An 11,409-nucleotide genomic window follows, 5' to 3' on the forward strand; every position below is an offset into this window, starting at 1 on the left:
GACAGGGTAGAAAGTTTCCAGAGGGTAGTTCGGATAGTCTATTGCAACAAAAGTGTATTGTGGCACATTAAGGACTAATGAATTTATTATGGCATAATTTTTCATGGACACTATCCACTTCATCAGATGCATAAAGTTTTATGGAGAGTTTCAGGTTTATATACAGTGTGTGTGTGTGTGTGTGTGTGTGTAGAATTGTAAACACTGAGATCAGAAGGAAATTGAATGCGGGAAGTACTGACAGTGATGATCGCAATGTTGGCAGTGGTCATCCACAGTAGAGTTGCTTCTGATACCACAAGCATCCTGGCACTAGGCAAGCCAGTGAACACATGCAATGCAATAAACATCCTTTATCCTGATTCAAGCCTCTAATGATAGAATTGAACCCCTTGATTAATTATAACTCAGTTTTCTCTCACTATAATCTCCTTCGGAGGTTTCTTTGGTCCATAATGGCTACTTTAAGATGAGTGACAGAGTGTCCTGGGAGGCTGAAGTGTTCCCCACTGGTTTTTGAATACTGCTATTTCTGATAGCAGATGTGTCCATTTATTATATTCCATAGATATAGGCCCGTTTGCTCTATGTAGGTTTTTCAAAGGCACTGCTGACAGAAAATGGCATATACCATGTTGGAAGGTGGGCAAATGAATGAACCCTTAACGTTGTGAGTGACATTACTGGGTCCTGTAGTAGTGTTTCCAGAGTTGATATAGGGAGAAACACACAGGGGCTGCACATCTGGATTTGTTGCAGGGTCTGGTCCCTGTGTTTGTTATGTGGCCTGTTACTGCTAGTGAGTAGCTGGTTTAGGTTGTGGAGCTGTCTACAAGCAAATACAGGTCTACCACCCAAGGCCTGAGACATTGTCCAAGATGGGTTGTAGATAATTGATGATGCATTTGAAAAGTTTTAGCTGGGAATTGTAGGTGACAACAAGTGGTGTTCTGTTGTTTTCTCCTCTGAGTCTATCCTGTAGGAAATTGTTCCTGGGGATCAGTCTGGCCTTGTCAATCTGTTTCCCCACACACACACACTTCATTAGGTGGGTACAATATTCTGAGGATTGATATCCTTAAGTTTTGAGGCTCTTTCTGACAAATGTGAACAGATATGGTTGTATCGTAGGGCTTGGCTGTAGACAATGAAACGTATAGTGTGTTCTGGGTGGAAGCTGGAAGCATGTCAGTATGTGTAGCGGTTAGCAGGCTTCTGATATAAGGTGGTACTTATATGTCCATTATGTAATTGCATAGTTGGGTTCAGAAGGTGAACCTGTTGTATGAACTAGTCAGAACTTAGGTTGATTTTGGGGTAAAAGTTATTGAAGTCCTCGTGGAACTTCACCAGGGCCTCCTGTCCATATATCCAGATAATAAAGATGCCATAAAATAATTCCAGGTATAGAAGAGGCTTTTGGGGACAGCCGCCAAGAAAGTGTTGTTTTAAGATGGCCATGAAGTTGTTGGCATTCTGTGGGGCCATGAGAGTGCCTGTGGTAGTGCCATTGATCTGAAGATCTATGTTCTCCCCAAAGCTGAAATAATTCTGGGTAAGTACAAATTGGCAGAGTTTGGTGGCTAGATATGCTGTAGGGCTTTCAGTGATTTTCTTGATGGCTTGTAGTCCATCATTGTGGGAGATGTGGGTGTAGAGGGCCTCACCATAGTGTAGTTGGTGTAGAAGGTTTCAACATAGTTGGTGTAGAGGGCCTCAACATCCAGATTTCCAGTGGAACAACTGTATTGACAGATGTGGACTTCCCTGCCCCCTCCACCACATGTTAGCCCCTCCAGCCCCCTGAAAATACTATACAGAGAGTCCAGAGACCCTGCTGAATAGGGTGAGGTGTGGTGGGGAGGGGGATTCGCAAAAATCAGTCAGAGGGAACTTCCTTGAGCAGAGCCTTCTCGCAGAAGGCAGATCCTGAATCCAACCCTTGGCAGCTATGGTGGTGTTTTCTGGGAGACTGTCAATGGACTGTAGTTTCTTCAGGAAGTCAGCAGTATCCCATACGTAACTTGGAATATTGGTAGCGTAAGGTCTGAGAATGGAGTCCATATAATCAGACCCCCCCATGATGGTACCTTTGCCCAAAACAATGGGGCGTACAGGGTTGCCTGGTTTATGTATTTTGGGTAGCCTGGATAGAAGATGCCTGGTTGAGGCTCCTGAGGTGTGTCTATATAGGTTCCATTTTGCACATCTGTGGGGAATTCTGTCATCAGGTTGTGTAGTTTTTTCTGGTATTCCTCAGTGGGATGAAAGTGTTGCCTTTAGTTCCCAAAGGTTTGCATGGGGAGTGGGAGGAGGTGTCGTTAGACACAACCATCAATGGACAGTTGTGACAAGTCAAAGTCTTTTAAGACAATGATATGTAGCACTTGTTTTTCTTAAGTGCTAAGATAATGGTAGCCTCATTGTGATCCCTGTCCCCATTCGGTAAAAAAGGGGCAAGAATAGTTTAGCCACAGCTACAAATTTCATATCTTGTATGGGCGTGTGTGCGTGCATGCATGTGAAATTAAGCAATCCAATTTATTCTGACTTTGCTCCATGTTTCTTTAAAATATAATTTGCTAGCCTAGCACATCTTAGGATGCGATGGTTAGAGAGAGATGGTGAGAGGATGGGGAGTGATTGGAATCTTCTCTCACTATTTGATGCACTAAGAACCAGATCTCAGATGTCAGTTAAAACATTTCCATTAAAACATAGGCAAGCCTTTCAAACCCCTTCATGGATCACTGCTTTGTTGTGGCGAGGTGGCTTGCATAACTCAGTGAAGCCATAAGCTATGCTGTGCAGGGCCACCCAAGACAGACAGGTCATGGCAGAGAGTTCTGACAAAATGTGGTTCACTGGAGAAGGAAATGGCAACCCACTCCAGTATTCTTGCCAAGAAAACCCCATGGAACGTATCACAAGGCTAAAAGAGATGACGCCGGAAGATGAGCCCCTCAGGTCCGAAGGTGTCCAATATACTACTGGGGAAGAGCAGAGGGTATGTCCAAGTAGCACCAGAAAGAGTGAAGCAGCTGGGCCAAAGCCGAAAGGACACTCAGCTGTGGATGTGTCTGGTGGTGAAAAGAAAGTCCGATGCTGTAAAGAACAATATTGTTTAGGAACCTGGAATGTAAGAGCAATGAATCAAGGTAAGCTGGAGGTGGTCAAACATGAGATGGCAAGATGGAACATCAACATCTTGGGAATCAGCAAACTAAAATGGACAAGCATGGGCGAATTTAATTCAGGTGACCATTATATCTACTACTGTGGGCAAGAATCCCTTAGAAGAAATGGAGTAGCACTATAGTCAACAAAAGGGTGGGAAAAGCAGTACTGGGGTACAATCTCAAAAAAGACAAAATGATCTCAGTACAAATCTAAGGCAAACCATTCAACATCACAGTAATTCAAGTCTATGCCCCAACCACTGAGGCCGAAGAAGCTGAAGTTGATCGGTTCTATGAAGACCTGCAACACCTTCTAGAAATAACACCAAAAAAAGATGTCCTTTTCATCATAGGGGATTGGAATGCCAAAGTACGAAGTCAAGAAATCACCGGGATAACAGGCAAGCATGGCCTTAGTGTACAAAATGAAGCAGGACAAAGGCTAATAGAGTTTTGCCAAGAGAACACGCTGATCATAGCAAACACTCTTTTCCAACAGCACAAGAGACAACTCTACACATGGACATCACCAGATGGTCAATATCGAAATCAGATTGATTATGTCCTTTGCAGCCAAAGATGGAGAAGCTCTATACAGTCAGTAAAAACAAGACCTGGAGCTGACTGTGGCTCAGATCATGAGCTGCTTCTTGCAAAATTTTGGCTTAAATTGAAGAACATAGGGAAAACAACTAAACCATTCAGGTATGACTGAAATCATATCCCTGATGAATATACAGTGGAGGTGAGGAATAGATTTAAGGGATTAGACCTGATAGACAGAGCGCCTGAGGAACTATGGACGGAGGTCCGTAACATTGTTCAGGAGGCAGCAACTCAATCCATCCCAAAGAAAAAGAAATGCAAGAAAGCAAAGTGGCTGTCTGATGAGGCTTTACAAGTAGCTGAGGAAAGAAGGGAAGCGAAAAGCAAGGGAGAAAAGGGAAGATATATCCAACTGAATGCAGATTTCCAGAGAATAGCAAGGAGAGACAAGAAGGCCTTCTTAAATGAACAATGCAAAGAAATTGAGGAAAACAATAGAATGGGAAAGACTAGAGATCTTTTCAAGAAAATCAGAGATATCAAGGGAACGTTTTGTACAAAGATGGGCATGATAAAGGACAAAGGAGGCAGGGACCTAACAGAAGCAGATGAGATTAAGAAGAGGTGGCAAGAATACACAGAAGAACTATACAGGAAAGATCTGAATGTCCCTGATAGCCATGATAGTGCCGTCACTGAACTTGAGCCGGACATCCTCGAGAGTGAAGTCAAGTGGGCCTTAGGAAGCATTACTAACAACAAAGCTAGCAGAGATGACAGTATTCCAGCTGAGCTATTTAAAATCCTAAAAGATGATGTTGTTAAAGTGCAGAACTCAATATGCCAACACATTTGGAACACTCAACAGTGGCCACAAGACTGGAAAAGATCAGTTTACATTCCAATTCCAAAGAAGGGCAATGCCAAAGAGTGTTCAAACTACCGTACAATTGCGCTCATTTCACATGCCAGCAAGGTTATACTCAAAATCCTACAAGCTAGGCTTCAGCAGTATGTGAACCGAGAACTACCAGAAGTACAAGCTGGGTTTCGAAGAGGCAAAGGAACTAGAGATCAAATCGCCAACATTCGCTGGATCATGGAGAAAGCAAGAGAATTCCAGAAAAACGTCTATTTCTGCTTCATTGACTATGCTAAAGCCTTTGATTGTGTGGATCACAACAAACTCTGGCAATTCTTAAAGAGATGGGAGTACCAGACCACCTTACCTGTCTCCTGAGAAACCTGTATGAGGGCCAAGAAGCAACAGTAAGAACCGGACATGGAACAACTGATTGGTTCAAAATTGGGAAAGGAGTACGACAAGGCTGTATATTGTCGCCCTGCTTATTTAATTTATATGCAGAGTACATCATGAGAAACGCTAGGTTGGATGAATCACAGGTTGGAATTAAGATTGCCGGGAGAATTATCAACAACCTCAGATACGCAGACAATACCACCCTAATGGCAGAAAGCAAAGAGGATCTCAAGAGCCTCTTGTTGAGGGTGAAAGTGGAGAGTGCAAAAGCTGGTTTGAAACTCAACATTAAAAAAACTAAGATCACGGCATCTGGCCCCATCACTTCCTGGCATATAGAAGGGGAAGAAATGGAAGCAGTGACAGATTTTATTTTCTTGGGCTCCAAGATCACCGCAGACGGTGACTGTAGCCATGAAATTAAAAGATGCTTGCTCCTTGGGAGGAAAGCTATGGCACACCTAGACAGCATAGTAAGAAGCAGAGACGTTACCTTGCCGACAAAGGTCCATCTAATCAAAGCTATGTTTTTCCCAGTAGTAATGTATGGCTGTGAGAGCTGGACTATAAGGAAGGCTGAGCGCCGAAGAATTGATGCTTTCGAACTGTGGTGCTGGAGAAGACTCTTACGAGTCCCCTGGATTGCAAGGAGGTCAAATCAGTCCATCCTAAAGGAAATCAACTTTGACTGCTCATTGGAAGGACAGATACTGAAGCAGAAGCTCAAATATTTTGGCCACCTAATGTGAAGAGAAACCTGAACTCACTGGAAAAGACCCTGATGCTGGGAAAGATTGAAGGCAAAAGGAGAAGGGGACGGCAGAGGATGAGATGGCTAGATAGCATCACCGATGCAATGAATATGGACTTGAGCACGCTCCGGGAGAGAGCGGAGGACAGGAAGGCCTGGCATGCTATGGTCCATGGGGTCACGAAGAGTCGGACACGACTTAACAACTGAACAACAACAACAAGCTTTTCAAAATGGCTTGCACATAAACTTGATCTGATTACTTTAAAAAATGAGGGCAAAAGAAGTGGGACGAAATGTCAGGAAGTTAATTGTGCTGCTCCATCATTAAAATTCAAGTTCTAAAAGGCTCCAGTGAATAGAATGCTATTAAAATCGACAAGTGCATCTACATCATGATTTGACTGCTTCAGTGCCTAAATGTAGTCTTTCAAATGGGCTGCTTGGTAGCTGCTTTATGCTTTGATTTGGTGACTTCGATCTTGCCATATCCAAGCTTGTTGATTTTTAAAGGGCCTAGCTTCTGGAGACATGATTTTTAAGGGTTGCAAGCTTTGATCAATAGATTAATCAACTAAAACTTTAGTTCAAGGGTAGGAAACTTCTAGTTGTCTCAGGGCCATTCCCCACCCCCATCCCGAGCGCTGCAGAGTGCAATGGGCATTTCAGTAGCAAACTGTGGTGGGCTACTGAAATGGTCAACTTTAGCTTGCGCTAAAATGGCCAGTTTGGAGCTGATCTGGGGTGGGGGGCACCACCAAATTTGGTGGTGCAGCAGCAGGGGCTGCACACGGGCCATGTGTGCACATGGGCCAACCCACCCCTGCTTTCATAGAATCATAGGGTTGGAAGGGGCCTACAAGACCATCCAGTCCAACCCCCTGCTCAATGCAGGAAGCATGATTCCCAGGCAGTCTCCCATCCAAGCGCTAACCAGGGCTGACCCTGCTTAGCTTCCGAGATCATACGCAATCGGGCGCACCGAGCCCATGGTTCATAAACACGTTGTCCTAAATTCTAAAAGAAAGTATTTCATAATCCAAAGCTATTCAATTTTTCCATTTTGAGGGGGGGGGGGAACCGAATGGTTCTTGAAAAAAAGGAGGGAGAATGGGGGTTTTCTACATTTTTCCATTTTTCCCCCAGCCCTTCTCATCTCTAGTCCACAGGAGTTGATTTTTTCCACATGTTCCCTTCCAGTCCCTGTATGTCTGGCAGAGGCAGGGCAGCTGTAGCTGCTACGGCTGCACCCAGAGGCCAAAATCAAAGGCCTGGCAGACCAGCCCCCCCCCCCCATTATAGCTACCACTTGCTTTCTGGAGAGGCAGAGAGCCAGGGAGCAAGGAGGCCCTGGCACTCTTGTCTGGGGCAAAGTGAAAGGCAGGTGAAAAAGCAGGTTGCAATGGTGAAGAGGAGGAGCAACTCCAGGGGGCTCTTGTCAGTGAGCCCTCAGCAGGTGCCCGACCATACCTACCCTAGATGCCAGCCCTGTCCCCAAATGACCACCAGAGAGTGGCAGATGATGGGGAAAGCAGCAAACAGGCCCAGAACTGCCACTGGGATTGGCATGGGTGTGCCAGAGCCCACTGGGGCTGACAGTACTTGCGGCTGCATCCTTTCTAGCTGGTTGACTAGTGTCAGGGGTGTTTCTGAGCGCAGGGAGTGGGATAGCACTTTAGATTCTGAAGGAGAACCATCAGACATGGGGGAGGTGTTTTCCCAGGCTAGTCCAGATATGAGTAGGCCTGCTTCTCAGGTTACAATTGTACAGATGGCTGAGCTTGAGGGTCCATCCTCACCCCCCCCCCCCCCCGTGAGAGGCAGCGAACAGGAGGTTGACCTAATAGATGCCAGGCGCAGATGCAGAGCAAAGAGAGAGAAGGCAGGGGCAGAACTTAGTCTACCCGATTGGCCTTGCGTGAGAAGCTGCGCTTAGAGGCCTCACGAGAAGAGAGAGACCTCCCCCACTTAAGTTAGGCTAGTGAGACTGCCTCCCTCTTCAATCTGCAACTCTCGTAAATTCCATTTGAATGCCCTGAAGGCATTCCTTGTAGCCGGAGAGTTTGTCTGAGAATTTGCATCTGTATGACCCTGTGAAGTACTGGACTAAAAGCTGTAGACTGAAGCTTCTGGTCTGTGTATGTTTGGGCGTTGAAGTGAAGTGGGGGCTAAGGGAATCGTGACAACTAATGGCACTGTAAGGCAAGGGCACAGTTGTATGTTTCTGTGGTTATTTTGAGCCTGGTATGTTACGGAAAGATGACTTTTGCTTTGATTAAGTCATAGCTGTGCTTTTAAAAATGATATAGCAAAAATTATATGCCTTTCAGAAAGGCACCTGTGGAGATTTCTATTGTATTCAAACTTTAATTTTAATCAATTAGTTAAAAAATTAGTTTAAGATAGATAACTAATCAAGAACCAAAAAAAAGAGCCTTGTGGCACTTTAAAGATTAACACAATTATTCTGGCATAAGCTTTCATGGCCCTTCCTCAGATGAATGGAGTATTATGGAGTTTCAGGGGTTTTTATACAGTACATATGGTGTGTGTGTGTGTGTAAGTAGGTAGGAGGTTGTGGAAGAACTATAAACAGTGAGGTCAGAAGGAAATTCAATGCAGAAAGTACTGATCATGACAATCACATCACAGTCATTTACTGTATAGCTGTTGCTGATAACCAGCATCCTGGCACTAGGTAAGCCAATTAACATATGTAGTGTAATAAAAAATCTATTATCCCAGTTCAAGCCTCTGGCATTAAACCTGTTGATGAATTCTAACTCAGCACCCTCTCGCTTTAATCTCTTGCTTTAATCTCCCTTTGACATTCATCTGCTCCACAATGGCCACTTTAAGATCTGTGATAAGAATGTCCTGGGAGGCTGAAGTCTTTCCCCCCTGGTTTTGGAATATTGCCATTTCTGATATCAAGTTTGTGTCCATTTATTCTTTTCTGTAGACTGTAATCCTATGGTTTGAGGAAGGGTGTCCCAGGGGTCATATAGCATTTCAGATCTCCCTATCTGAGGGCAGAGAGAGAGAGAGATCTGTCCTCAGAAGGGGAGATCTGACCTCAGAAACCCCCTCCCAGATGCCACGGAACCGTCCCATGGAACCCTTGCCTCACCAACGTCAGAGCTTCAGCTCTGGTAGAGGCAAAAGAGGATTTCTGTGGGTGTGTTGGGGAAACATCAGGGGAAGGCTTGGATCTGCAGGATCTAAAGCCTCCCCATTCCCCTGGAAGACCCCCAAACTGGCAGGAAATCTACGCTAACCCTGGAGTTGGCATAAGTTAATTCCCTCCCATTAGAATAAATAGGAGGGAACTCGAAGGAGTGGGGGAAATGGTCCAAAAAGGTGGTTGTAGGGACACCACCAGGTCAAACACTGCTCCTCCCTCCTTTCTGCCTTGCTGATGTGAGCCCTACTTCAAAAGATAAGAATAAGATAATGTGGTTATATTGCACATCGTGGAACATGCTGAATCTGGAACTATGCACAAGGCCATTCAGAATGTGAAACACTTCATGAATTAAGCTCCTATCTCCAGAGGTAAGGCCACAGAATTTCACGTTCAGACAGACAGATGCATTTTACTTCTGCTGCTCTTTCCTGCTTCTTACCCACTTAAGATAAATTATTTTATAACTCTGAGATTCTTTGGAAGTTACTCAATGCGCTGGCTCTCAGAGTGTTGCGGCCAGTGTTCAATGTGTGCCTCTATTTTGCCTTTTGGGGATGACTTTTGGGCATTTTGCTAGCGGGCCCACCTGCCTATCCAGAGAAAAGGTGGCCGAGTGTCACTGAGGTACAGCTATCCAAATAAGTACGAACAAATCAATTGTGAGATTCAACATTCCATTAATCATTCAGCTTTAGAAACTGTTATGATTGATTTACTAACAAACCCTGCTTCTAGAAATAGTGCAGGATAGCCAGGCTGGCTACAGGATTTGGGGGGCCATCAGGCACAGCCCCCTCAACAGATCTTGAATACCCTATGCAAAGAGGTAATAACTATAGCACCATAAGACTGGTGGACCCTCAGCCAGTCTTGGGGCCCTGGCAAATGCCCAACCTTGCCACCCTCTGGAGCTGGCCCTGCAGCAGAATAGATAGGCTATGGCAGAGTAAATGAATACAGCATGCAGTGGGCAGAGAAGAACCTTTTGCCATGTGTAAAAGGTAAAGGTAAAGGTGTCCCCAACCAGTCGTGTCCGACTCTAGGGTGCGGTGCTCATCCCCGTTTCTAAGCCGAAGAGCCAGCGCTGTCCGAAGACACTTCCGTGGTCATGTGGCCGGCATGACTGAACACCGAGGTGCACGGAACGCTGTTACCTTTCCCGCCAAGGCGGTACCTATTTATCTACTTGCAATTTCTTGCTTTCGAACTGCTAGGTTGGCAGAAGCTGGGACTGAAGACGGGAGCTCACTCCGTCACGCAGCACTCGGGTCTCGAACTGCTGACCTGCCGACCTTCCAGCCTGCAGTTCGGCGTCTTAACCACTAAGCCACCGCAGCCCTTTGCCATGTGTAACTTGGTGCTAAAGCAGTGTACCTTGGTGTGGGGGCAAGATGTATACGAGCATGTTCCTATCTCCTGCAAAGGTATGGACTCTCTGAAATCTCTTAAGGGGATCTAGAATAGGGTGCACCCCCGTTACCTAGAACTCCAGAAGGCTGGGACCAGAAGCAAACAGGATATAATACCATGAGCGTTAGAGAGGGGGAAGGGAACATGAGCTGGGATATACCCAAAGTAAACAATGGGGAGGAGAGAGATTTAAAAGGGTGAGATGAGGTGTTTAAACAACGATGGTGTGAGTAGCATTGGCAAAAAGTCTTGGGTGGGGGAAAGGCTACCATGCTCTTCTGCAACCCCCATTCATTTGGGGGATTACACAGCAAGATGCCTTGCTGGTGCGTTATGCCCTTCCTTTTGATACAAAGGATACAAACATGGTTGTGTCCATTTCATCTCTGTACATTTTCCTGCCCCCCCCCCCATCTCTCTGGCACACACAGTCCAGATCAGACTCATGAAATTACACAGGTGTTAAGATGCATAAATCTGAACCTAGAGTCTAGTTGCTTTTGTCAGAAGATGGTAAAAATAAATAGGCCCTCAAATACAGAATGCCCCTTCCAGTTAGTGAGGTGTGCCTGTGACCTGCTTGCTTGATTTCTAAAGAATCACAGTGGTCCTCCAGTTTTCTGGAAGCTATGGCCTTTTCCCCTTGTTCTGGAAGTCCTGCTGCTTAATCGTACCTGTGAGACGATGTGAGTGAGGGTTATTCAGTGGGGAGGGGAAGGTTTTGGGTACATGTCCAGCGGCACTGTGCTCCATATCCCAGGAGTTGGCCTTGATCATGGAAACAAACAGAGGCTCAGCCCCGCCACAAAGTAACCTCTGCAAGTGAGCACAAAGAAAGCAGACAAAGACAATCCTCTAGCAGTGGCGATTCATGATTAGGTAGCCAAATTGCTACGCGTTGGCCCCCTGCAATATGGGTAGCGCTTTGGGGGTTGAGAGGGAGTGACTGCTCCTTTCACAACCATGCCTAGGTTAAGTTTAAAGATTAACAGCACAATCCTATGCATCTCTACTCAGATGCAAGTCCCATAGAGTTCAATGGGACACTCCCAGGTAACTGCATCTGTAGGAACAC

Source organism: Heloderma suspectum, chromosome 4, assembly GCF_057233095.1.
Source record: "Heloderma suspectum isolate Gila_16-S chromosome 4, 16-S_ref, whole genome shotgun sequence".
Lineage (NCBI taxonomy): Eukaryota > Metazoa > Chordata > Lepidosauria > Squamata > Helodermatidae > Heloderma > Heloderma suspectum.